Here is a 27728-nt window from a genome sequence, read left to right as displayed (position 1 = left end):
ACTACAAATTAAGAAATTCTTGAAATTGTGAGACAGTGACCCATGGTGGCAACAATGCTCTTCTTGACTCTAGAAAAGGGTCTTGTCACTAGAAAAAACACTCTCTCATCATCGCTTAAAACCTGTGCCTGTGCTGGGTGCAGTAGCTCACACCTGTAATCCCAGTGTTTTGCGAGGCTGAGGTAGGAGGATCGCTTGAGGCCAGGAGTCTGAGAAGAGCCTGGGAAACATAGTGAGACCTGTCTCTACAAAAAATTAAAAATATTAGCCAGGTATGGTGGCACACACCTGCGGCCCCAGCTATTTGGGAGGTTGAGGTGAGAGAATTGTTTGAGCCTGGGTGGTGGAGGCTCCAGTGAGCCGTGATCGCACCACTGCACTCCAGCATGGGCAACAGAGTGAGACCCTGTCTCAAAAAAGCAAAAACCAAAAAACCCCTGTACTTGAAGGACACAGCATTTGCTTAGGAACCAAATCTGGGCATAGGATAAGGAGAGGGTTAGAAGCGAGCCTTTATCTGGATAGGACAGAAATTTGCAGTCATCATTTCAGAGACCAGGAATGTGAACTTCTGCTAGAGAATTTCTTCCACAGACAATAAGAGAAATTGGCATCGATGCAAAGAACAGAAATAACCACTGCCGTTTTTAAAGACGGTGGGAGAGCCAGCTGCCCTTCAAATAATCAAAATGTCTTAAGAACTTAACTGTTTTTCAAAACATCTTGGATCCGCTAAAACCTGAAACACATTGAACCTAACATTTTTCCATTTAATTGTTAAGCCCTTGTATGTGCGGGGGATTTGGCGGGCAGATGCTTCTGATTCATTTATATTAACTTATCAAAATGATACTTGGAAGAGCTGTATGATGTTCGAGAAGGAGTGTTATAAACTTCAGTTTACTCGTTTTCATCCAGGCATTTCCCCTCACCCCAACACACGTACAGGATTCAGAACTTGGGAGGGTTGATTCAGTCTCTTCTATCCTGGCAGCATGTCCTCACCCATCCCTACCTTCCTTCAAAAAACATTTTCTGAAGCATTAAAAGGCACTGCCAAAAATGTAAGAAAATTATTCAGGCACATATAAAGTTTTTTCTTTGATAATCTTTTATGTACCAAGATTTTAAAAGCAAATAAGTAAATCATACAAAAACAAAACTGAAGTCTGACAAATTTGTCACCAAAGGCAAGGTGGTTTTATACAAGGGCTTTCCCACTTCGCTCTTTGTTTATTTGGGCTAAATGGCCACAAAATTTTTAGCTTGGAATTTTCCTTCAGGACAGTCATGTTAGTGGGTGCATGTGTACGTGGAGAAGGAGGCTGAAGCAAAACGGTATCTTCATGCTACCCCTCCCATTTCTTTCTTTCATTTTTTTAAAATAGAGACAGGGTCTCACTCTGCAGCCCAGACTGGGCTCAATTCTCAAGAGACCCTTCTGTGGCACCATGATCAACTATATATTTTTTTATATTTTGTAGAGACAGGGCCTTACTATGTTCTTGAACTCCTGGCCTCAAACAATCCTCTCGCCTCCCAAAATGCTGGGATTATAGGCTACTGTGCTCAGCCTCTTCTCCACTTCTTGAATCCAGCCCTTTGCTTTTCAGAGCTCTAAAGGAATCCAAGATGGTAAAGACAGTGCTTGGGAAGGATTTTCCTTTCTTGATCCTTCCCAGTCCCTGGGGTGACTGTGGACATGTGGTAGTGGATATCCGTGATCAGTCAGGGATGGAATAGACTAAGTGGGGACAGAATGGAAGAGGGAGGACATTTTGCCAAGACAGTCTTGCTGTCTCCACGCTCCTCCTAAAGTCTTGCCTAGAGCAGAAATTCTTGAGAAGTTCCATCAATTTCCGTCACATTTTCAAACTGTAGCTCCCCAATGGGAGGCTGTTGCTGAGGAAGTTTAAAGCCATTCGTCACAAAAATAAACTCAGGAAAGCTTTGAAGTTGGGTGCACACACATGAAAGAACATTAATAAGAAAACCATGCTGGGTGGGAACAATGGTCCTTCCCACCCAGACTGCCTCCGACCCTGCTTGCTTTGTGCTCTGAGAATTTTTTTTGTTTTTTCTGATTGTCTGATTATCCATCTTTTTTCTGATTAACACGTTTTACTTGAGAACATCATGGAAGTTCAAAAACTATATAAAAATAAAATAAAAACTGCCATTGTCCCACCCCTCAGACAATCCTCTGGAACATTCCTCCTGGTCTCTTTACTATACATAATCGTGAGGGCAGGTGGTGGTATGTATCTTAACGAAATTGTGGTTGAGATTAAGATGGAAAATCTTAAATTTTAAAGCATTATTACATTGTGAGCATTTCTCTAGGTCCCTAAATATTATTTCAGACCATTCTTTTGTCTGAGCTTAGCTTTTTACCTGTCTAGATCCAGTTTTGCTGCGTTTCACTTCCTCACCCACCCATTCTCACAGCAGATCCAACAGCTGACCCCTACAGCAAACAAGCCCACCAGATGACCAGTGTTGACATGAGCATGAGTCTTGTCACCCAAGAGTCTTCTAACTCCCTGCTTACTCCCTGCTCATTTTTGCTCTAACATGAGTCTTGTCACCCAAGAGCCTTTCTAGCTCCCTACTCACTTCTGCTGGGGTGCATGGAGACCCCATTCCCATGGACCTCTCTCTACCCTGCTCATTCCTTAACCTGACCAAATAAGCATCTGTGTTGACCATGTTCCCCGCCACCACCTGCTTGAATTTCTTGGGCTTACGATGTTTGCTTGTGTTATTTTCCTGAGGACGCAAGATCTCTCTGTTATGTTTTGCAAAAGCTTCAAGCATACCCTTTAAGGCCTCTCAAGGACCACAGCCCAGAGATACACTGCTGAAGAAATAATGACCTGGGGACAGGCATGACTCATGACGGTCACTGTGCTAAGGCAGAGGGACAGTCCCCTAACCCATTTCACACAGGTAAAGCCAAGTTCTCTATACTTTGGAAGTCACAGGGGTTTATACACAAGCTGGAGACTTCCTTTGTTGGCTCCAGCCAGCTGTGGTTGACATAAATGAATATGAACAGAACCTAAGAGCAGGTCCCCAACCCCTGGGCCATGGACTGGTTCCATTAGGAACCAGCAGGAGATGAGTGGAGGGTGAGCAAGCATGACCACTTGCGCTCCACCTCCTGTCAGATCAGTGGCCCCATTAGATTCTCATAGGAGCACGAACCCTATTGTGAACTGCACATGCGAGGGATCTAGGTTGTGCTTCTTATGAGAATCTAATGCCTGATGATCTGTCACTGTCTCCCATCACCCTTAGATGGGACCATCTAGTTTCAGGAAAACAAGCTCACGGCTCCCACTGATTCTACATTATGGTGAGTTGTATAATTATTTCATTATATTACTATATTACAATGTAATAATAATAGAGATAAAGTGCACAATAAAGGCAACATGCTTGAATCATCCTAAAACCATCCCCCCACCTGCCCAGTCCATGGGAAAATTGTCTTCCATGAAACTGGTCTCTGATGCCAAAAAGGCTGGGGACTGCTGCCTAGGAGGGTCTGGGTGTCATCACCAGCCTTGGGACCAATGCTGGACCTGCTAGGTAACTCTGGGGAAGTCTGAACTTATAACTTCACCTTGCAGTGGGTACAACACCAGCTTCTTTACTAAGGCATTTGGAAGGGGAAATGGAGTCACTTATGTAAATCACATGCTACCCCATCAGGCACACAGCATGTGTTCAATAAACGGTCATTGTATTTGCATTTCTATTAACAATGTAAATCACAAGACAATGTCAAAAGAAAGTCCAGTTGGAGTAGAACACAGAGGAGAGAAAGACAGTAAAAAGATTCAAAAACAGCCAAACGTGGTGGCTCATGACTATAATCCCGGGTCTTTGGAAGGCGGGAGGAGTGCTTGAGCCCAGGGGTTCAAGGCTGCAGTGAGCTATTATCATGCCACTGCATTCCAGCCTGGGCAACAGAGTGAGATCCCATTTCTTAATTAATTTAAAAAGATTTTTTAAAAAGGCATCATGAAAGGAGAGGAAAGGAATTCACCCTGGAAGGAAGACTCAAATTTTAACGGAGAAGGGAAAGAAGGACATTCCAGCGGAAAGGAACAGCAAAAGGAGAGGCATGGAAGCTGCGAGGCACCGTGTTCCTGAAACAGTACATGGTCCACAACAGAGTAGCCAGGGTGTGAGGGATTTATAAAGGGAGTTGTAGGCAGCAGAGCTAGAAGTGGAGGCCAAAGCCAGAGAGGAGAGCCCTGGAGGTCACAATAAGGAGGCTGGGTTTAGCACTTGGGTAATAGGGAGCCTTTGAAAGTGCTGGAGCCAAGAGGTGCCATGATCAGAGATGTGCTGCTGTAAACGGTCACCAGTGGATTCACATTCTTGTCTTTTCTAAGTAATTTTGCATTGTTTTTCAGATTCAAATGTTTCTTAAGAAGAAGTCACAGACATGTTGCCATGAAGCTCAACCGCTTATGTTGTGTTCTCAGGGGTTTTATACACAACCCAGCCTCTGCCATCCACAGCCCAGCAGCCCCACCAGAGCCTCCCCGTGCTCCGACCTCACATCTGAAATAACAGCTGGGTACTCAGGGAGTCTCATGGGCCATCCTGGAAGATGAATAAAGCTTGGTTTCTGTGTTTGGCCTTGGCGCTGCCATGTGGGATCTGATGATACAGTTATTTAGCAAGAAACCACAGGAATAAAAACAACGTGATAAAACCCAGAGAAAGTGAGTCCTTCTTCTGTGGATGGCAACTGAATGCCACAGGCTGTGCAATCCCCACCCCGAACAAACCCGGAGGCCCTGGGTTTTGACTGAGCCCTGACATCGAGGGCTGCGTGCTTCAGATTCCTGCTCTGTAAACAGGGACTGTGGTTCCTATGCCCAAGGAAACAGAGCTTGTCAAAAATATTAAAGTGTGGGAAATGTGGTTCTCATTTCTTTTCACAAGAATGCAGTTTCCAGAAAGTGCTGTGTGACCAGAACCAATGACCCTGGTGCATCGGCAATGGTCAGAGGAACATGGTTTTGCAGTCTTGATAAAGAAGGGAACCAAAGTTGAACAACCTACAGTATCTCAGCTTTACAAGGAGGATGGTGAATCAGGAAGGGCATGGAGCTGAAGGCCAGAAGGGAGAAAAGAAATGTACAAAGTCCTCACAGCCCTCATTTCAGAATGGTAGACAGAGGTCTATGTTCACGGAGCCTCTGCCCACTGTCCGTCTCTGTCTCTCTCTCTCTCTCTCTCAGACACACACACACGTGCCCATGCATGCACACACACATGCATGCATGCATACCACTCCCCCCATGCTTTCTATGCTATAATGGGACCCTGCCATACTAAACCAGTCCATTGTCTGAAATGGAGGCTGCTTTGGTTAAAATAATGACTTCAGCATCCTGTGTCTTTGTTCTTTAAAATGTGGCTTCCATGCTGGCTGTGGTGGCTCATGCCTATAATCTCAGCCCTTTGGGAGGCCGAGGCAGGCAGATAATTTGAGCTCAGGAGTTTGAGACCAGCCTAGCCAACATGGTAAAACCCTGTTGTCCCTACAAAAAATATAAAAATTAGCCGGGCGTGGTGGCATGTGTCTGTAGTCTTAGCTACTTGGGAGGTTGGGGTGGGAGGATCACTTGAGCCTGGGATGCGGCTGCTGCAGTGAGCCAAGACTGTGCCACTGCACTCTAGCCTAGGAGTCACAGTGAGACCCTGTCTCAAAAAAAAAAAAAAAAAAAAAAAAAAAAGAAAAGAAAAAAAAGCATGTCTTTTAGACAAGCAGCAGCACTCCTTGAGAGAAATTCAGAATTTCAGGCCCTACCCAAGACCGGCAGAATCAGTGGGAATTTTAACCAGGTTCCCGGAGTGATTCTCTTGCACATTAAAAGTTTGAGAAGCACTAATCTACATCTATTGAGAAAACACAATATCTGGACGTAGTGAGATTTTGCTATTCTATCTGGGCCTACTTAATATGTACACATGTATAGGGAAACCACTTTAAAAGTACGAAAGCCCTCAGTGAGGAAGAGGCAAACTAGAGAGACAAAGTCGATTAGTGCCTGCCCTGGGCTGGGGGTGAGGTGAGGAAAATGGGAATGCTTGCTAATGAGCATGGGTTTCTTTTTGGGGTGATGAAAATGTTCTAAAATTGATTGTGGTGATGGTCACAATATACTAAATTGCGAATATACTAAGAACAACATAGGTAAATTGCATGGCATGTGAACTGTATTTCAATAAAGCTTAAAAAAATTTAAAAGCACTCAGAAGCCTTGGAAGTGGCAAACTGAAAACTTCTGACTGTAAAAGAGACCACCTGTAGAGCCAGATCTTAAGGATGCATTAAAGGCCATCTCACCTTTTCATAACTTCATACATAATAAATATCAGTAACTTATTTTTGCTCTAAAACAATATAGGACATTTTAGCCCTCAAATAAGTGACTGCTCTGCTGTCCTGGCTTGGTGAAATGTTATCAGGGGAATGTTAAGGAGCAGAGTTTCTCTCAACAGAGGCACTGGGCCAGGCACGGTGGCTCACACCTGTAATCTCAACACTTTGGGAGGATGTGGCAGGAGGATCACTTGAACTCAGAAGTTTGAGACCAGCCTGGCCAACACAGTGACTCTCCATCTCTACAAAAAATAAAAAAATAAAAAAAATAGCTAGGCATGGTGGCACTTGCCTGTAGTTCCAGCTAATTGGGAGGCTGAGGTGGGAGAATCACTTAAGTGGGAGGTCGAGGCTGTAGTGAGTCATGATCTCTCCACTCCACTCCAGGCTGAGTCACACAGCAAGACCCCATCGCAAACAAAAACAAAAACAAAACAAAAAACACAAAGAGGCACTCAATGGTCATTGGCTCCTAGAACCAGGTAACTAGGGTTCATATCCTGGACTTTCTGATTTAGGCCCCCTGCTCTGACCCTCCTCCAGCCATGTCCTTCCCTATGAAGCAAGAGAAGATGCTCAATTCTCTAGACCATTCATTGGCAATCCCATTTCCTACCCAAATGCCTGCGCCTGCATCCCAGGCCTGCACAGGTCTCTGCCCCAGGTCTACCCTCCCTGGGGTGGAGGACGGCACAGATGTGCACTACCCTAGACTGGAGGCCTGGCTGAGGATGGCTGTTCATGCGGGAACATAGACCCAGACAGAGCCCTTCTGTAGTCCTAGACAGTAGACAGGCTGCCTCCCTTACTTTGCTACATTTTAGTGTAAATCTCTAGGCCGAGAATTCTAAATTTGAACCTAACTTTCCAGGTCACATGAAGACACAGATGTGAAGACAGGAGGCCAAAACATTATATTTAATGGTTTGTTAGTTTAACAAATAACATTTAAATATTTTGACCTATGGAATCTCAGTCTACATTTGTGTGTTTACCTTAAAAGCTTGCAATTTTAGAAGTCACCTGATTCCTTTTTTCCTTCTACATCTGTCAGGTAAAAAGAGAGTATTTCTGGTCTTCTCCGGAACATGACATATTTTATAGGCATATATTAATGCATAGGCCTTACACATTAAAGGCCATCTCATCTTTTCATAACATCATACGTAATAAATACCAAGAATTTATTTTGGCTCTAAAACAATATAGGAAGTTTTAAGACAAGAAACATCTTAAACTTGTTTACCTTCATGTATGCCTCATATTTGCAAAACATGGTAGTTAAAAAAATAATACAACAGGAAATGAACAACAAAAAAACCACTGAATATTTTACAATATTAATAAAGTTTAAGGCTCCTCCTGGGCTACTTTTCTACTTATGAAGGATGGAGAAGCAAATCCTCTAGACAAAAATGCAAGGCTCTGGAGATTTTTTTTTCTTTTTTTTTTTAAATAACAGAAACAGTTTAAATGGAACTTGGGGAGGGCAGGGCTTAATGAGTTTAACCATGAGAGTTTGGAGTCTTTCATGGCGCTTTGAAGCTTCTTAACAAATAGTTCAGGGACATAATCCTAGAAAGGGTGATTTTGTTACTGTTGTCACATGCAACCCATAAGTGGAGCAGGAGAGATAACCTAACTTTATTGCCCTCTTAAAATATTCTGCTTTGGGAATTATTTTTATTCGTTGTGAGTTGTGAAGCTGGGGCTGAGGTCATCACTTGCCTTTGCCTTCCATGAGCATACAGATGTTACCCATGTGTTGACAACTGGGTTGACTCCCACTCAGATCCTATTCTACCCCAGAAGATGCTTAGAATCTGCCATCCATCCTTTATGCCTCTTGTCATCTAGATTCCTTGTGGGAACTCTCCAGCTTTTTCTTTGTACTGAGGATTAGGTATAAATACAATAAATATGCTTCAACATTTCAATCATTTTAGACACTGGGGAGGTAGGAGAGATGGGGAAAATGATCTCGGATAAGACTATGAATTTGTAAGCTGCCATAGAGCTGTGCTGTTCAATATGGTATCCGTATGTGGCTATTTAAATTTAACAAAATAAAAGATCCAGGTCCTCAATAGCACCAGTTGCATTTCAAGTGCTCAACAGCCACGTGAGGCTGGTGGCTCCCAATATGGACAGTGCAATATAGAACATGTCCATCATCACACAAAATTTCCATTAGATGTGTGGAATGGGAGAGTCTGAGTGTTTTCTCCATCATCCCAGTCAAGCTTTCTTTTATTTACTCTAGGATCAGTACTACGATTTCCTCTACCATCGCGTTTTTTGCAAATTAAAGCAATTTATTCTTAAATTCTAAAAGCAGATAATAGTGATGGTTGCACAGCTTTGTGAATATACTAAAAACCTCTGAGTTGTACATTTATTTATTTATTTATTTTAGAGACAGGGTCTTGCTCTATTGCCCAGACTGGAGTGTAGTGGCACAGTAACAGCTCACCATAGCCTCAAACTCCTGGGCTCAAGTGATCCTCCCACCTTAGCCTCCCAAGTTGCTGGGACTATAGACACATGTCACCACACCCGGAGAATATTTTTTAATTTTTAAAAACTTTTGTAGAAATAGGGTCTCGCTCTGTTGCCCAGGCTGGAGCACAGTGGTTCAATCATAGCTCACTGAAGCATCAAACTCCTGGGCTCCCAAAGCGTTGGGATTGCAGGTATGAACCACTGCACCTAGCCGAGTTGTACATTTTAGAAGAGTAAACTTCACGGTATGTGAGTTATATCCCAAGTTAAGAAAATAAAGCCTAATTAGTCAAATATCAAGTAATAATTTTATAATCACCTTGGCAGGTATCGTACAGAGCAGCCCAAATGGTCTTACTCAAATGAAAATCAAGAAAATCAAATGAAATGTTTTCATTTCTGAAAACAAACAATCTCCATCCTCCAGTGGCTCCTAATCACACTCAGAGTAAAGTGCCAATGCACAGCCATGGTCAAGGACTGAGATCTGACCTCTGCTCCTCTCTCCTACCTCCCTACCTCTCCTTTTTTATGTTCCAGCCACTCTGGCCTTCACTTGCTGTCTCTTACTCAAGCATTCCAGCCTCCCGAGCTTTGTCCTAAGCACGCTCTCCTCCTGGTTGGCGCCTTCGCATCTCTGAGATTCTATCTCCCCCACACGTCTCCGTTCAGAGATGCCTTCTCTAGCCCTCACCTCCCTGGCTCCACATCATGACCCTGTTCTATCTTCTTCATATGTTTTAGCCCATCTGAAATGCTCTTAAACTTTTTTTTTTAAGAGATTGGAGTGGTGGGGGTCTCACTATGTTGTCCAGGCTGGTCTTGAACTCTTGGGGTCAAGCAATCCTCCCACCTCGGCCTCCCAAGTACCTGGGATTACAGGGTTATGCCACCATGCCCAGCCTAATTCTCTTACTCTTGTACCTGTTAGTTTTTTTCATCTAAACTAGACTTCAAGCTCCTTGAAGGCAAGGACCCTGAGCACCTTGTTCCTGCAGAATTCCTGGCATCAACACAATGGCTGTTGTTCTGCCCACCACGCAGTAAGCATTCAACAAATGCTTGTTGTCTGAAGAGACAGAGAAATAAAAGCAGAGCCCGCCGTTAGCACACACTCTGGTTAGAAAGTAGCCATCTACGGGTTCTTAATGACACCCAAGGAGCTTTGAAAAATACACATACCTGGACGCTACGCCAGGAGCCTGATTTACTAGATCTGGAGTGAGGTTCAAATTGGCCTTTTTTTTTTTTTTTTTTTTTTTTTAACAGCTCCACTGTTTGGTCCAATTGCCTCATTTTCAGAGAAGGGAATGAGGCTCACACTTGCCTGAGTTTTCAGCTAGTCAAGCAGAAGTCTGCTTGTCAAATCTAAGAAACTCAGTTATCCAGGAACAAGTCTATGTGTGTTTCTGGTCCTCCATTACACTGTATCTGTGAAATCACTGTGGTTCACACTAAGGAAAATCTACTTTGACCCATAGGTCTGAAAGGGACTTTCATAACAGACCACTTCAGAATTTATCACGAGATAGAGTCAAGTTATCTCTGAACTCACTCCTTCCTCATCCAAGCTCTCCTATTATAGTATTGAGGTTTTCACCTTGGCAGAGAGTTGTAAGCACATTTTACCTTTTCTCCAAAGTCAAATCCAGACAGAAGATATAAAACACTGAACATCAGCAATGGGAACAGCATCTCTCAAGAGCCACCTGAGTCATATTTTCCGTTATCTTTTTGAGAAAGATAAAAACCACCAGGTTCTCCTCTCTTTATCTTCAGATGCTGGCAGGTTAGAGAGAAAATTTTCTGATTTGTATTGGCAAAAATAATCATGAAGTAAAAATGCTTCAATGCTTCAATTTTTGAAGGATTCAAAAAGACCTCCTTGCTAGAGAGGAAAATTAAATGGTAATTGTTAACAAAAGAAAAAGATTACAAAATGCATCTACACTTTTGGAAATAAACCAAATGTTCTCTAGCATGCTTATCAAAAGAGGCAGGTCAGTACCATTGTTAAAAACCTGGGTTTCAATCCTTGCTTTACTATTCACTAGCTGTGCGGCCCTGGACAAGTGAGTTAATCTCACTGTGCCTCAGTTTCCTCCACTATAGAACATAAAATACAGTTGACCCTTGAACAATGCACGGGTTGGGGTGCTGACCCCCATGAGGTCAAAAAATCTGCATATAACTTTTGGTTCCCTAAAAGCTTTACTACTAATAGCCTACTGTTAACTGGAAGCCTTACTTATAAACATAAACAGTCAATCAACACATATTTTATATGTTCTATGCATTATATATTGTATTCTTATAATAAAGTAATCTACAGAAAAGAAAATGTTATTAAGTAAATCATAAGGAAAATATATTTAATACTGATTAAGTGAAAGTAGATCATCACATTTTTTTTCCTTGTCTTCATGTTGAATAGGCTGAGGAGAAGGAGGAAGAGGAGGGGTTGGTTTTGCTGTCTTAGGGGTGGCAGAGGTGGAAGAACATCTGTCATCGACATTTTGCTGGACTGAGCTGGTTGCCTCCTGTTGTGGAGGTGACTCACTTCATTCCAACTTCTTGATACTTTCACTTCTGGAGGTCACATTTCTCTAAGATCTTCCAGAAAAGTCTTAACGCTGCCTTAGCCTTTTTTCCAGTCCAGCTCTTAAATTTTTTCCTTCTCTTCCCCAGAAATAACATGAGTGTGGATCCAGCTTGTCCCCAAACCTGCCTTGCTTCAAAGCATCCGATTGTAAAGAATCTTCACCTATGCCTGTCATTTGTGGGCCTGAAGAAAACTATCCATCCTTGCAAATGTCTCCCGCTGAGATGCCTCACACTGAAACTGTCTCTCCTCTTCCTTCCTCCATGGATCTGCGTATTCAGGACAGTCCTGAATCTCCCACCAGTCCCAAAGGCAAACAACCCACTGCTGCAGAGAATAGTGCCACAAAAGAAGGAAGACAAGGTCCAGGTCAAGAAACAGAAGACCAGAACTGTGTTCTCTTCCACCCAGCTGTGTGTACTCAATGATAGATTTCAGAGACAGAAATACCTCAGCCTTCAACAGATGCAAGAACTTTCCAATATCCTGAACCTTGGCTACAAACAGGTGAAGACCTGGTTCCAGAACCAGAGAATGAAATCTAAGAGGTGGCAGAAAAACAACTGGCCACAGAATAGCAACGGTGTGACTCAGGCCTCAGCACCTACCTACCCCAGCCTCTACTCTTCCTACCACCAGGAATGCCTGGTGAACACGACTGGAAACCTTCCAATGTGTCCAGTCCTGGAAGCAATTCAAGCTGCAGTAACCACAGCCTGAACATCGAGTCCTGGAGCAACCACTCCTGGAACACTCAGACCTGCTGCACCCAGTTCTGGAACAATCAGGCCTGGAACAGTCCCTTCTGTAACTGTGGAGAGGAATCTCTGCAGTCCTGCATGTAGTTCCAGCCAAATTCTCCTGCCAGTTTGCCTTGGAAACTGCTGGGGAAAGCCACAACGTAATAAAGCAGACAACTGGGTATTTTAGTACTCCACAAACCATGGATTTATTCCTAAACTACTCCACAAACATGCAACCTGAAGATGTGTGAAGGAGAGTGAAATTGATATTACTCAATTTGACTCTGGGCACTGGCTGAATCCTTCCTCTCCCCTCCTCCCCTCCCTCATAGGATTTTTCTTTTTTGGAAACCACATGTTCTGGTTTCCATTATGCCTATCCAGTCAATTTGATGGAGGGTGGGGTATGGTTGAAGCCTAATCAGAGAGGTTTCTTTCTTTTTTCCTATTGGATCTTCCTGGAGAAAAGACATTTTAATAACCTTGGCTGCTAAGGACAACATGATAGAAGCTGTCTCTGGCTATAGATAAGTAGATCTAATACAGTTTGGATATCTTTAGGGTTTAGAATCTAACCTCAAGAATAAGAAATAAAAGTACAAATTGACGTGGAAAAAAAAGAAAATCTGTTATTAGTGATCCCAAACAGTTCAAATCCATGTTGGTCAAGAGTCAACTGTACTTACTTTACAGAGCTGTGAAAATTAAATGCATCTATGCCTGAGAAGCATTTAGACAGTGCCTGACATACAGAAAGTGCTGAGTAAAGAAAAGTTGTTGTTGATAATAATAATGATTACTCCATCCATCAGCATTAAACAACTGCTAGGCCATAAGTTTCCATGTATCTCTGCTACCATGCTCAGCAAACATGAAAAGATATTTTTGAATGTATAGATCTTTTCCCTTCTCTTCCTTCCTTTAAGAGTTTGACATTTATCTTCCTTTACTTTTAGTCCCCTTGCATTGCCATCAATCTACAGACCGAGGCACAAAGCTGCGGGGAGCCTGTGGTCAGTGGGGAAGTCTAGCAAGTGTTGGATAAAAGCAAGGCTAGCTGGAGGTGGCTGTGCCTCACGACACAGCCCAGGGCTCAGCACATCAGCCCTTCAGACATCTGCTCCGCAGTTTCTCAGTCAGCCACACAGAGCGTGTAGGGTTTAGGTGCCTTGGGCACATCAAAATAATTCTGTACACACTTATGAGACCAGACAAGGAGGCAGCTGGAGTGTCTCGTGTGTGGTCACATACTTTCTAAATGATTGATATGACTTTCAAAGTATTCGCCATCAATGGGGTGAGAAGTAGATTACATCCACCTGCCCTTTTTTAGGTCACATGAAGAAACTAAGCTAATCATTTTACAGAGCACTTTTTTCCCTTCAAAATATCCCTCCAGATGATTGATTTCATAGGAACTTTGAAAATTGTTTCTGGACAGTTTGGTTTTAGTGGGGAGTTTTGTTTAAGTCTCTGATTACAATTTTTTTTTCTCTCTTTTTGCATGGTTTTTATTCATTTGCTACTTTTCATTAAAAGCAAAGAAATGGGGGGAAGGGAATGTTGGAATTCCAGTTAATTAAGACAATAAAAATGTATTATGCATTTGGTCAAAATACATTTTCTATATTATGAAGGAAATTCACAAAGAGGTTGTTGTTTATAAATCAATATGAAGTAAACATTAAATAGCTAAAAAAGATGCAGAAAATAAAAAGAAGCCCGTTATCCCATTCATCCAGAGAGTTCTTGGAACAAAAGAAATGCTTTCACCAGAGTTTGAGTTCTAGGATGCATGGGAAAGCCAGTGAGAAAAGTGAAGCTCTCTTCCTGTCTTTCTCTCAAACATGGCAAAGGTTTGGTACCAACCCCCTTTTCAAACCCCAGGATTTGGTCTGGGAGGGGCAGGGAAGCTATGGCATCCAAGGTAGAACCTCCCCTCCAGGTTCCCATTAGGTCATCTGCCAGCTGTGTCTCTCTCAATGCACTTTTTTGTTTAAGAGAATGCACCATCAGTAAGCAATCCAATTCACAACTGAATCACTGAAGTTGCAGATCCTGGATGAAACCGATCTTACTGCTTTTGGAGGTGGAGTCTGTCCACCAACCTGAGGATAACAATTGTTTCATCCTCAGCTATGTCCAGTTGACTTCTGCAATGATATCTATAGAAACTAACGATATCTGTAGAAAATGATAGCCTATAACTAATTGATGGAAGGAAAGATAAAAGAAGAGAAAGATGATTATTTGGAAAATTTCCAGAAATGGCTATGCTGCTGCTAAAAGGAGCTTCAACAATGTTAAAGCCATTAGTCCTAGGAAGGGCAGACTCTTTAAGCTGCTTGGTGCAAATGAGAAGATGGATGTTATTCAGGCAATGGCTGATGTCACCTCCATCTGCCAGGCATGGTCTGCTAGTAAATAGCGTGGGGTGCTGGAACAGTGAGTGAGTGCTTTCTTCGTCTCAGAGGAGGCAGAAATGTTTGATGCTGCAGAACAAAACACAGTCTATATTTCATATTCTAGTTTCTCTTAAGTGGATGATTCCTTTTAGATTGAAGCACATGAAATTGACAATATTTGATTATTGTTGATACACAAAAATGTCAGTTTCTTATGGTTCAGCTCATACATATAAATATAGAGGTTTTCCATTTTAAAAGACAAATTCTGCCACCTCAAACCCGTGTCTGAACTTGGAGAGACGCTCATTCCCATACTTGCCAGCAGGGCCAATGGACCAAGGTGACCTCACAGATCAGAGGTCACAAACAAGCGCCCTGCACACGGAATTATGACCCACAGATCTACGTTCCCCTTGATACACACATAACTGGCTTTTAGAAAATTAGTTGCCAGAATTTTAAAACTCCCCAGATTTCATACTGCTTTTGAAAATCAGCTTGGCAGCAGTGTGCATTCCCACAGTCCTTGTGATAAGAATTGGCTAACATGGTGAAACCCCATCTCTACCAGAAATACAAAAAATTAGCCAGGCGTGGTGGCGGGTGCCTATAGTTCCAGCTACTTGGGAGGCTGAGGCAGGAGAATCGCTTGAACTCGGGAGGTAGAGGTTGAGATCACACCACTGCACTCCAGCCTGGGTGACAGAGCGAGACTCCGTCTCAAAAAAAAAAAAAAATTGGCTGACCTGAGTAAAAGCTGCGTCCTTAGGATGGGGCACGTGTTCTCCAAGTTCATCAGAGTTGTAAACCTGACCATTTTTGTTTTCCACCTGGCCCAGGTGGGCTTTTCAGTCCTGGGTTAACTAAATGAATTTGTGTCCGTGCGTCCTCACCCAAAATGCCAAAGCCTGCAATCAAAATGTCAAAAAGTGGATGATGTTCTGACCAGTTAACCGTGAGGCCTTTTCCCTTCTCCACATAGCAGCCCCACCCTCAATGTCTTAGAGAAGGTTCATTTGGTTTCAAGGACCAGATGGGTAGAAAGGGAGAGAGACAAGACAGAACGCACAGTGGGAAGGCAGCATCTGTAGTCATCTCGCAAACAAGAGCATGTTTTCGGAATCTCCACAGACGGGAATTCTACACCCTCTCTCTGTAATCCAGTCCTAATGTTGAGCAACCTTCACGATCAGGAAATTCGGCCATAAATAACCCAAATCCTTCATGCAGCTTAAACCCATTTCCTCTTCCTCGCTGCTCACTGGAGATGGGGAACAGCTGGTCACCGTTCTCTGTACCAAGTCCTTTGTCAACTGGATGACTGGATTCTGGCTCTGGACTGCTGTCATAATTAGGAGCCTGACTGGTTCCATATTGCGCTGTCTGCAAAAGCATGTAACATGGGAAGATAAAATTTTGAGCATGCTGTGCCATCAGGGGAACACAGTGCCTTATCATGTCACCAGGCTGTTCGCAATTTATAAACTTGTGAATTCGAGATTTCTGCATGGAAAAGCATGTCTGAGGCTAGCTCTGCAATGTGAGCATAACAAAAAATAATGCAAAGAGTTTCTAAACGCTACCAACAAAAACAACACAGCGTTTATTAAGCATTTCCTGTGCTCCCGTTATCTGCCTTATCTCACATGCTCTCCACTATAACACAGTAGAAACTCTGCAGGTGGGGAAACTCAGTCCCATAGAGGCTAACTTGCCCGTGTTTATGCACCAACAAGTGGGGGAGTAAGTGTGCAAACCCAATCAGTCGGAATCCAGAGCCTGTGCTCTTTTCAACCATCCCTCCAGCTTGCACACAAAGCAGGTGCTGGTACGTCCCACATGGCTCATGGCATGGTGGGGTACGGTCCTTTTGTTTGAATAACCACACTTGGCAAGCAGAGACCAAGAAGTCATGGTAAAAATCATGCATTGAGTGTTCCTGATGTAGAGCAAAGATAAAACTCCAAAGAGCTTTATGGTACAGAGCTTGAATTCTTCTCACCGAGTCCCATGAGAGACTCCAGCTCTCCACTTAGATGCAGACACTAAATGTTTCCCCAATTCCCAGCTGCATGACGTATTCCCAAGCATGTGCTTCAGAGTCCAACCTAGATCATAAGCGAGGTTCTGCCGAATACCACCTGGTCACTTGGGATTCTGGCTGGCCTGCCTCGGCATCCTTGGCAATAAAATGGTGACAAGAGAAATTGCTTTGTGGTGTTGGAGATACACCTCTCTTGCTCTCTCTATTCCCTTGTTTAGCTACAAGTTTTCTTGCTGTGCTTATTTCTACCTGACATTATTTGTTATGTGCCCCTCTGGTTATTTTTTTTACCTCCTTCACTAACCTGTGAGCTCAGCATTGAAGAGGCTTTGCCTGTTTTACTCACCACTGTATTCCCAGTGCCTAGCTCAGTGGCTGGCATATAGTAAACATTCAATAAATATTTGTAGAATGACTAGGTTCTCAGTAGGAAAATTACATGAATTAAACGAAACCATCTATGTAAAATGTAGTAAAGCATAGTTTTTCTCACTTCTCATAGGGTTCTCTCCTTCAAATGGAACAATCTGTTACTTAACTTTTATGTGTCTGATTAGTCAACCTCTGTTCCCTCTATGGTTCTGCAACAATCACTCTAATTTTCTCTTTTATTATGGATCCTCGGCCCAGATATCAGGGGTTCTTTACTGCCCACAACAAAACCTCCTGAATGCCCAGGAACTCAATTTCTCAAAGCATAGCACACAGACACTATTAATTGCTTACTGGACACTACCCACTTTCTTGTGGCTTGTTAGCAGAACTCAAACTCAGGCCAAACCTCAGGCAATACTGCAAGTCAGTCTGGCAATTCAACTTCCCTCTTTCCCAACCTCCTTTGCAATTAGGGGTGGCCATGACACTCAGTCCTGTCAGTGAGAAGTAGGGAGGTGGGTGGGTCAGGGGCAAGATCTTCTGGATATGCTTTTGTTTTCTTTATAAAAAGGATACAGGCAGCCATCACTACTCCACCTTGTTCCTAGCTGGAACATGGTTCTGATGTCAGAAGCAATAGCAGCTATCTTAGCATATGAGGCAACAAGCCAACAGGCAAAACACAGAGGAGCATAAAGAAAGAGGCAGCTTGAGTCTGATGATATTGTGGAGCAGCTGAACAAATGTCAGCATTCACCAGCCTCTAACCTCTTGTTTTATGAGAAAAAAAATTAAAATTTCAAGCAACTATTAACAGGGATTACTGTCACCTATAGCAGCAAAAATTTCTTTACTACTGAGTTTACGGACTTCCTTTACAACTTAATCCTTCTTTTTTCCATATTTTCTCATCTATTTCAGTAACATTACCATCATGCCCCAAATCCTTCAGGCTCCAAATGTTGAGTTATCATTGGATACGAAGGACAAAGAAGGCATCCATCTCTGAGTCCTGTCAATCTGTTCAAAATGGCTCAATCAAATCAATAAGGATATCCACATTAAATACTTATTCCAGTGTTTACATTAGCCAAAAATGGAAAGGATTTTAATTGGCTGGCAGAGATAAATCATGATGAATAACGAACAGCCAATGAAATAGTGATTAAAGTTTTGTACATGAATGCTTATGGATGTGGAACAAAGCTAAAGATGGACTTATACATTAGAAAATTAAGCTGGAAAACCATATTTTTATTAAAGATGGATATAACCCATGCATAGAAAACATTATCTAGAAAGATATTCCTCCGGATAGCAACAACAAGTAACCCTCAGGGTTCTGGGTACTCGGATTGACTGTTTCATTTAAAACTTTTGACTATTTATAGTTCCTACATTAAAAACATACTGCTTGTGCAATAAGAAAAATGGTTTTCTTGGGTTGTTTGTTTGTTTTGTGTTTGGTGTCTCTGACTCGTCCCTGTCTCTCCACTCTCCTGCCATTACCAGCATCCAAGAAATCCAAGGTGACTGAAGTCACCACCTTCCAATGGCTCCTCCACCTCTTATCTCTCACTATTTCAACCTACACCATACTCAGCTCCCTCATCACCAACACTCTTCAGGCTACCCCCCGATTTAAAATTAACAATGACCGGTTTCTCTAGGTATAAGCCGCAAGAGTGTTCATCTAGCATTCAAGGGCAGATTGAGTAGACCTGTGACTTTATTTCCACTCGTTCCTCTGCTCTTGTCAGTCCCGAAATGTTCCTTCCACATGGCACATTTAATCCCACTTCTGGTTCTTTGCTCTGTAGTTCTGCCCTTCTGGAATGTTCTCTCCAACTCTTCTGACAATCTGAACCCTTTACATTCTGCAAAGCCCACTGTAGCCTTTCTCATCAGCCTAGGCCAAGCAGGAAGCTCCTGGGATGGTACCCAGATGATGAGGCAGGTAGTAGATCCATCTAAGCCTGGCACTGGGAGGATTCAGAGGAGAGGACATCAAAGGCTTCGGGGTCTGCAGAGCAGGCACAGAATAAAAAGACTTCACACCTAATTGCTGGTCATCAGCCTTTTCCACACATCCTCCCATCGAAAGCCGCAGCTCCGTATGGTCTAATCGTTCCAAAGTGATTCTAAGCCTCTCCTCTGGGGACTGCCCACTACATCAGGGAGCATTAGACAGGGGCATCCTAGTCCCAAGGGTAGCACAGTCCTTCTCCCTCAGGAACCATGGCTATTCTCCTTCTCTCTGGAATTTTCTAGGCCAGGAGTAGTGAATTCAAATGCCTATGTGGGTCAAGCAAGTGGTGTGAGTCAGCAAAGCAACTGCAGGTGTGGGACAAGAGGGAGCCCTGGGGACTGAGGGAGTTGCTGTGGTGCAAGGAAGCAACTGAAACTGGAAAGCAACCTCTTATGGTTATGCAGGAATGCAAGCCAGTGCTGCTACAGCTCCCATCGTCTCAAAGAACAGAAGGCAGAAAGTTTAGAAAGGCTCTACTTGTAAAGCTATGTGTGAACAAAGTATGTCAGTGGTCAATGTTTGGTTCAACAAGTCCTGGTTTGTGACCCCCTGCTCTGAGGTTCAAGGAGGTCCACCAAGTTCAGCAAGGCCAGGTTCCAGCAGCAGCAGCAATTAGTTACTATCTTCACCTTACACAGGATGATCGTTACCCACGGGGGCTCCACAGAAGTGGCCTTATTCTCATAACTTTGCTCAGAGTCAAGGACCTCTAAAGGATCCTCTCTTCCTGGTCCCTGGACAGTTAACTGTCTCCTGGGTCGGGGTCTGGCCAGGGACTAATTGGAGTCTGGATGCTCGCATGCTCAAAGCTTTATCTTATTACCCACGCTCACAATTTATTTTCCCATCTTAAAATACTCTTAACATAATATTTTAGTCTTATGCATGAATCCATACTTCATATACTCTAATAAAAAAAACTCCAAGGACTTTTTTCCCCAAAGCCGCAATGTATTGTTTTCCAAAGCCTGAGACCTTCTGCTGCACCTAGTTCTATCCTTGATAAGTTTCAAATCCTCTTAACATTTCTATCAGGAGTCTTGGAGGCAACGGCACTCAAAATTGTTGGTTTGGTGTTTTCTTATGGGGAATCAAGGACTCTGAGAAAAAGAGATCTTGTTCAGATGAACTTTGAGAAAGAATTCGTCCTTTTCCCTCATATGTCCTGCTCACCTGTTTACCTGTCTCCACCAATGCACTGAGAGCTCTTCAAGAGCAGGGACCAGCAGGTGTCTCCACCCCAGAGGGTTCACAGTCTAGCACCTTGTATCCACTTGATAGATACTGGCTGAATATTAATAGTGTTATTTCAGAATAAGAAACTCTCTAAAAATTTCCACAACTCAGTAAGTGTAGATGAAAAGAAGCAGAACCTGGAAAAGTATTTTTATGGCAAATGATTGGGTGCCACAGACCACCAGAAAGAAGGACTGCCAAACTCCTACCATGCAAATCCTGGAAAACAATATGGCTGAATGCTTCCCTATGCCACAATGCAACAATTTAAAGCACATGATTAGCTCAATCTAGAGTCTACCCTTATGAAGTGGCATAAGAAAGTAGATCTGCACCATCTGTATGGTCCCAAGGTCCCTTGTCTCCCATCACCCACGCTCTACAACAAGAGAGGAATTTCTTCTTGGAAAAGACACCTTGTCGGATTAAAATAACAGAAGTGCCATTAGTAGTAGTAGCAGCAACAGCAGTGTTGGTGATGGTGGGATGGTAGAGACCATAGTAAAAATAACCTTTGAAGCCTGACTTGACACCAAATACCATGTGTTCAGCACTTCCACAGGTGATCTTATTTACAGCTCAGAACTCTAGGAGGTATATGTGATTATTTCTCCCCATTTCACCGATAAGGAAACCAAAGTGGTAGAGGTTACAGTAGAGGTTACATGACATGTTTTAGATGTGTAAGAAGCCAAGCACCATCTTAGCCTATGACACTGCCTCCCCTGCAAAATACAGCACAGACACGGAACACACAGACCTCTGTGAGGGGCCATGTGAGGCCCTGAAGGGCTCACTATAGCCAAGATCCCTGTAGCACACAACCTAAGTCAACAGCAGCAAAACCAATGGTTAAAAAAACAAACAAGTGGAAAACAGACAATATCTACTCTTGGCACAACACAGACCTGCAAAGAAAATACCCGAGAGAAGAAGTGCCAGAGGGAAGAGCAACAGGAAAGAAAATTGTCATTATTCCTTTTCTCTATGGTAGCCCCTCGTAAATCCTTTTCTTCGGAAGTAAAATAAGCTAAAGAAACCCAGATACTGCATGTTCTCATTAATATGTGGGAGCTAAACATTGGGTACACACAGACCCAAGGATGGGAACGACAGACACTGGGGATTTCAAAAGCGGGGAGGGAAGGAGAGGGACAAGGGTTGAAAAATGACTCATCAGGTACTGTGGTCACTACCTTGGGCGATGGGATCGTTAGATACCCAGACCTCAGCATCATGCAATACACCCATGTAACAAATCTGCATATGTACTCCATGAATCTAAATTAAATTTTAAAAAATAAGTAAAATAAAGCTGAAATTAAAAAACAACATGATTCATAGGGCAAAGCCGAGAATTATTTCAATCCATGATGCAGCACTTCTGCTTCACCAGACAATTGCCATTCTGGTAATATTTCCAATTTTAAGATTGTGACAATTTTTTAGAGGAGGAAACATTAAAAATGTCACTTTCAAGCATGGGTATTTTATAAAGGTCACTACAAGCAAATGTGACAATTACTTCGGAGGCATTCCTTACTATAATGTCATGATTCAATATTTGATCGTTCTGATTTCAGGTTTGTTCAGCGAGGCTCCACTCTGACTGATCTATTGACTCCTGCTGAGCTTGTGGTCTGAATCTTAATACTGAGAGCTATAAAACTGTCTGCTCTGAGGAAGGGTAAATTCAAGGGTCCCCTGAGACAGATCTTTCCAATGTTACACCATTATATTAGAGTGGATTCAAAAACCATTAGATACTTCAGAGTTCAAATACTAATACAGAAACACGTTGCAAAAAGAAACTACATTTTGGTTTCTTAAAAATCATTTTAGATTCTTAGCCAAAAGAAACTCATTTAGTAATCACCTAGGGGACTAGGCATTTTATATGTTCAAGGATATTTGCATAATTAGTCAAATTTTATGATACTGGTATCTAACACAGACATGAAGATGAATTACACAAATAAATTGTTCAATGTTTTTCTGTACTTAGGAAAAACATCACCCAACAAAGCCAAAAAAGGGAGAAGATAAAAAGATACTTTTAAAACACACCAGTATAAAAAGTCTACCAGATAATATTTTATGTCTGCTATAAGTACTAAGTATTGTTATTTAATCCTACTTTAAAAATCCCTTTACTTCAACCACTGTCACCAGATGAAGAGAAACCAAGATCCAACACAAAGCATGCCCAAGATGTTGCCTGCAAGTGAGTAAATGGCTAAAACAAAGACCTACAACAATTAAAAGAGATATTCAAAAGCAACTTTTAAAGAAACAACAGAAGATACATGCCAAAAATATAACAGAGGGAAGAGGAGATATAACATTCAACATCTGCATCTCTTAAGATGTTCCTGAGTTCTTTAAGGATATATTTTTGCTGAAGGAAAGATATTTTTAAGGCTGAAATCTTTCAGTGAATTAAGAAATTCCCATTAGTGCAAAAGAACATTATGTATTTTAAGTTCTTAGCATTTCACGTGGTTGCTTGGACAGAACAGGAAAAGATATACTGTAATTCCATGTGGCGTCTTCATGTGGAGACATGGGGGTACCATTTTGTTTCGTTTAAGAAAGCTACTGGAGTACTTCACATAGTTTAATAAATATTTCTTCAAGGTAAGGATCATAATCAATACAGTTGATATTTGGCACTTTATTACAAAACATGTCAATGATAATTTACTTAAGGTTCTAATGTAGATCAATGGTAATAATCTCAGTAACTAATATTCCTCAAAAGTATAAAATGTCCTCAGAATCTTTTTATAAAATTAAAATAATTTAATTTTTTCTAAACATAAAATTCCTACCTTCATATTGTAAACAATGCAAAGTATACAGAAAATTGCAAGTAAGAAAATAAAAATGACATTTAAATCCTCTGTGCCCGAGAACAATCCCTGGAAACATTTGTTTCGTCACTCCAGATCCTTTTGAAAAAATATATTCAAAGACATGCTTTACAGTTTTAAAATGTGTACATTTAAACTTCATATTATAAACTCTACTTTTTAATCTGCTTTTTCTGGTTGAACAATAGATCATGAATGTGTTTCCATGTCTAGAAGTATATGGAATTTTAATTACTTTTATAATATCCTTTGGATATTGTGATTAAATTTTTCCCTTTGTAGAGCACAGTTGAACAAACCTTTTACAATTGGATATTTGACAAATACTTTCTGATGATGAAAACTACTTGTGGGAGAAGAACATAAATCTAACTATTAAACAAATGTAATGGTTCTACCATGTGAGGAATGGCTATTGTTGACCTTGAGTCCAGGGAAAGAAGCCACTGAACCATGAGTCAGCCTCCCTGCCAAAGCCCCAGGCCTCACCACTGAGAATACAGTTTAAATACAGAGGAATCTACTTTCTATGTACATCAGAAGATAATTAACTATTTTAAAACTTTTCATTTAAAATTAGACAGCTACTCTCAATGAAATTACACATGGACAAAGTAACCCTCAAAAATGATCTCTTATTCTGAATACACTTTCCTGGTTTTATTTTCTTCTAGTTCACACTATACCAGCTAGAGCTACGCAGCAGGCACGAAATGTGTGAAAAAGTAGAACGGAGTGTAGATCTCAGATGGCTCTTTTAAGATGTTCCATGGTTAAAGGAAGCAGAGAGTATCAGATACCAGGGCTGCTAGGCTGAAAGCTGATGTTCTGCGGTGGGTGAAGAAGGGGATTAATGACTTGAAGTATGTAGACTGAGGAGGAAAAAAAGACAACTGGAAGAGAGACTGAAGTCGTCCTGATGTGCAAATTTGATCTACTTGCAACAGCAGTTTAAAGTAGCTTAACAAAATGTTAAAAAACAGTATTTTAAAACACAAAAAACAGCCGGGTGCAGTGGCTCATGCCTGTAATCCCAGCACTTTGGGAGGCCGAGGCGGGCAGATCACAAGGTCAGGAGTTTGAGACCAGCCTGACCAATATGGTGAAACCCTATCTCTACTAAAAATACAAAAATTAGCCAGGCGTGGTGGTGGGCGCCTGGAGTCCCAGCTACTCGGGAGGCTAAGGCAGGAGTAATCGCTTGAACCCAGGAGGCAGAGGTTGTAGTGAGCTGAGGTTGCACCCTGCACTCCAGCCTGGGCGACAGAGTGAGATTCCGTCTCAAAAAAAACAAAAACACACAAAACATGAGGCTATAAAACAAGTCTGTCAAAATAAAATTAAGGACAAATGTGCTTTTCTGACACTCAAACACTTCTCTGTGCTCTCCTTGGCACATAGCAGCAGTCAGTGAGCAGAAGGTTGACAGCCAAGCCCTGAAGTTCTGGAAACAGCAGCACGGCAGGCTCAGAAGCCACCTTCTCCCAGATGCTATTCTACATTTCCTTGTGCAGAAAGTACAAATAATGCCTGCAGTAAAAGTTGTGAGAAAAATGGCAGAACCAGTTTTTATAAGGCAGTATTGATTTTTTAACTTTATTTTGAAATAATTATAGATTCAGAGGCAGTTGCAAAGGTAGTAGAGAGTTGTCCCATATACCCTTCACCATTTCCTTCCAATGCTTCCTTCTTACATAATTATACCCAACAGCAAGACCAGGAATATGACCTTGGCACATGTGTAGAGCCATTTTATCACAAGTGCAGACTTGTGTAATCAAGACAGACCATTCTATCACCACAAAGATCTCCCTCAGACTACCCCTTTATAGCAATCCTTCCTTTCTTACCCTTAGCAACTACTAATTTGTTTATCATCTTTATAATTTTGCCATTTCAAGAACGTTATATACATGGAATTCTACAGAACTTGATCTTTTGAAATTGGCTTGTTATTGCCCGTGAGATACATCCAAGTTGTCATGTGTATCAATTGTTCATTCCTTTTTACTGCTGAGCAGTATTCTATGACATGGATGTATTGCAGTTGATTTAACAATTTATCTCCTGAGGTACGTCTTGGTTGTTTCCTTTTTTTTTGGAGATGGAGTTTTGCACTGTTGCCCAGGCTGGAGTGCAATGGTGTGATCTCAGCTCACTGCAACCTCTGCCTCCCGGGTTCAAGTGATTCTTGTGCCTCAGCCTCCCAAGTAGCTGGGGTTACAGGTGCATGCTACCACACTTGTCTAATTTTTGTATTTTTAGTAGAAAATCACAGCCTCTTAATCAATTTCCAGACTTGAGCCAGTTTACAGACCCAGAACCCCTTGAATGAAGGGGAGACCAGGTCTCCTTGAGGAAGGACCCCATTACATTACTGACAATTTATGCAGTGAATCTTTCTCCCATCCTTCCCCAAGGAGACCTCTGGCCTTTCACCAGGGTAACTGTGCACTGGGGAAAGGGAAATGATCAGACATTTCAGGGACTACTGGACACTGGCTCTGAGCTGATGTTGATTCCAGGGGACCCAAAAGGTCATTGTGGTCCTCCAGTTAAAGTAGGGGCTTATGGAGGTCAGGTAATTAACAGAGTTTTAGCTCAGGTCCAACTTACCGTGAGTACTCATCCTGTGTTTATTTCCCCAGTGCCAGAATGCATAATTGGCATAGACATACTTAGCAGCTTGCAGAACCCCCACATTGGCTCCCTGACTGGTAGGGTGAGGGCTATAATGGTGGGAAAGGCCAAATGGAAGCCATTAGAGCTGCCTCTACCTAGAAAAGTGGTAAATCAAAAACAATATCACATCCCTGGAGGAACTGAGGAGATTAGTGCCACCATCAAGGACTTGAAAGACACAGGGTTGGAGATTCCCACCAGATTCCCATTCAACTCTCCAATTTGGCCTGTGCAGAAGACAGATGGATCTTGGAGAATGACAGTGGGTTATCGTAAGATTAATCAAGTGGTGACTCCAATTGCAGTTGCTGTACCAGATGTGGTTTCATTGCTTGAGCAAATTAACACATTTTCTGGTACCTGGTATGCAACCATTGACTTGGCAAATGCCTTTTTCTCCATTCCTGTCCATAAGGCCCACCAGAAGCAACTTGCCTTCAGCTGGCAAGGCCAGCAATATACCTTTACTGTCCTACCTCAGCAGTATATCAACTCTCCGGCTTTGTGTCATAATCTTATTTGGAGAGACCATGATCGCTTTTCACTTTTGCAAGATATCACACTGGTTCATCACATGGATGACATTATGCTGATTGGATCCAGTGAGCAAGAACTAGCAAACACACTGGACTTATTGGTGAGACATTTGCATGCCAGAGGATGGGAAATAAACCCGACTAAAACTCAGGGAAATTCTACCTTAGTAAAATGTCTAGGGGTCCAGTGGTGTGGGGCCTGTCAATATGTTCCTTCTAAGGTGAAGGATAAGTTGCTGCATTTGGCCCCTCCTACAACCAAGAAAGAGGCACAATGCCTAGTGGGCCTATTTGGATTTTGGAGGCAACATATCCCTCATTTGGGTGTGTTACTCCAGCCCATTTATTGAGTGACCTAAAAAGCTGCCAGTTTTGAGTGGGGTCCAGAACAGAAGAAGGCTCTGCAACAGGTCCAGGCTGCTGTGCAAGCTGCTCTGCCACTTGGGCCATACGACCCAGCAGATCCAATGGTGATTGAGGTGTCAGTGGCAGATAGGGATGCTGTTTGGAGCCTTTGGTAGAACCCCATAGGTGAATCAGAGTGGGAGTCTCCAGGATTTTGGAGCAACGCCCTACCATCTTCTGCAGATAACTACTCTCCTTTTGAGACAGCTTTTGGCCTGTTACTAGGCTTTGGTGGAAACTGAAGATTTGACTATGGGTTATCAAGTCACCATGCAACCTGAACTGCCTGTCATGAACTGGGTACTTTCTGACCCATCTAGCCATAAAGTGGGTCGTGCACGCAGCATTCCATCGTCAAATGGAAGTAGTATATATGTGATCCGGCTCGAGCAGGTCCTGAAGGCACAAGTAAGTTACACGAGGAAGTGGCTCAAATGCCCATGGTCTCCACTCCTGCCACCTGCCTTCTCTCCCCCAGCCTGCACCGATGGCCTCATGGGGAGTTCCCTATGATCAGATGACAGAGGAAGAGAAGACTAGCGCCTGGTTCACAGATGGTTCTGCATAATAGGCAGGCATTGCCCAAAAGTGGACAGCTGCAGCACTACAGCCCCTTTCTAGGACATCCCTGAAGGACAGCGGTGAAGGGAAATCTTCCCAGTGGGAAGAACTTCAAAAAGTGCACTGGTTTTGCACTTTGCATGGAAGAAGTGGCCAGATGTGCAATTATATACTGACTCATGGGCTGTAGCCAATGGTTTGGCTGGATGGTCACGGACTTGGAAGAAGCAGGATCGGAAAATTGGTGACAAAGACATTTGGGGAAGAAGTATGTGGATGGACCTCTCTGAGTGGCCAAAAACTATGAAGACATTTGTATC

At 42.5% G+C, this 27728-nt stretch overlaps 1 protein-coding gene and 1 pseudogene across 1 annotated transcript in view; one reads left to right on the top strand and one right to left on the bottom strand.

The window, feature by feature from the left end:
* Positions 1 to 27728, bottom strand: part of SGPP2 (sphingosine-1-phosphate phosphatase 2) — a 135619-nt gene that overhangs the window by 94726 nt on the left and 13165 nt on the right. The gene's annotated exons all lie outside the window — the stretch shown is intronic.
* On the top strand, positions 11610 to 12510 carry LOC105739292 (annotated as a pseudogene).

The sequence above is a fragment of the Nomascus leucogenys genome, chromosome 22a, assembly GCF_006542625.1.
Source record: "Nomascus leucogenys isolate Asia chromosome 22a, Asia_NLE_v1, whole genome shotgun sequence".
NCBI lineage: Eukaryota > Metazoa > Chordata > Mammalia > Primates > Hylobatidae > Nomascus > Nomascus leucogenys.
This window is presented reverse-complemented; position numbering and strand designations above follow the sequence as displayed.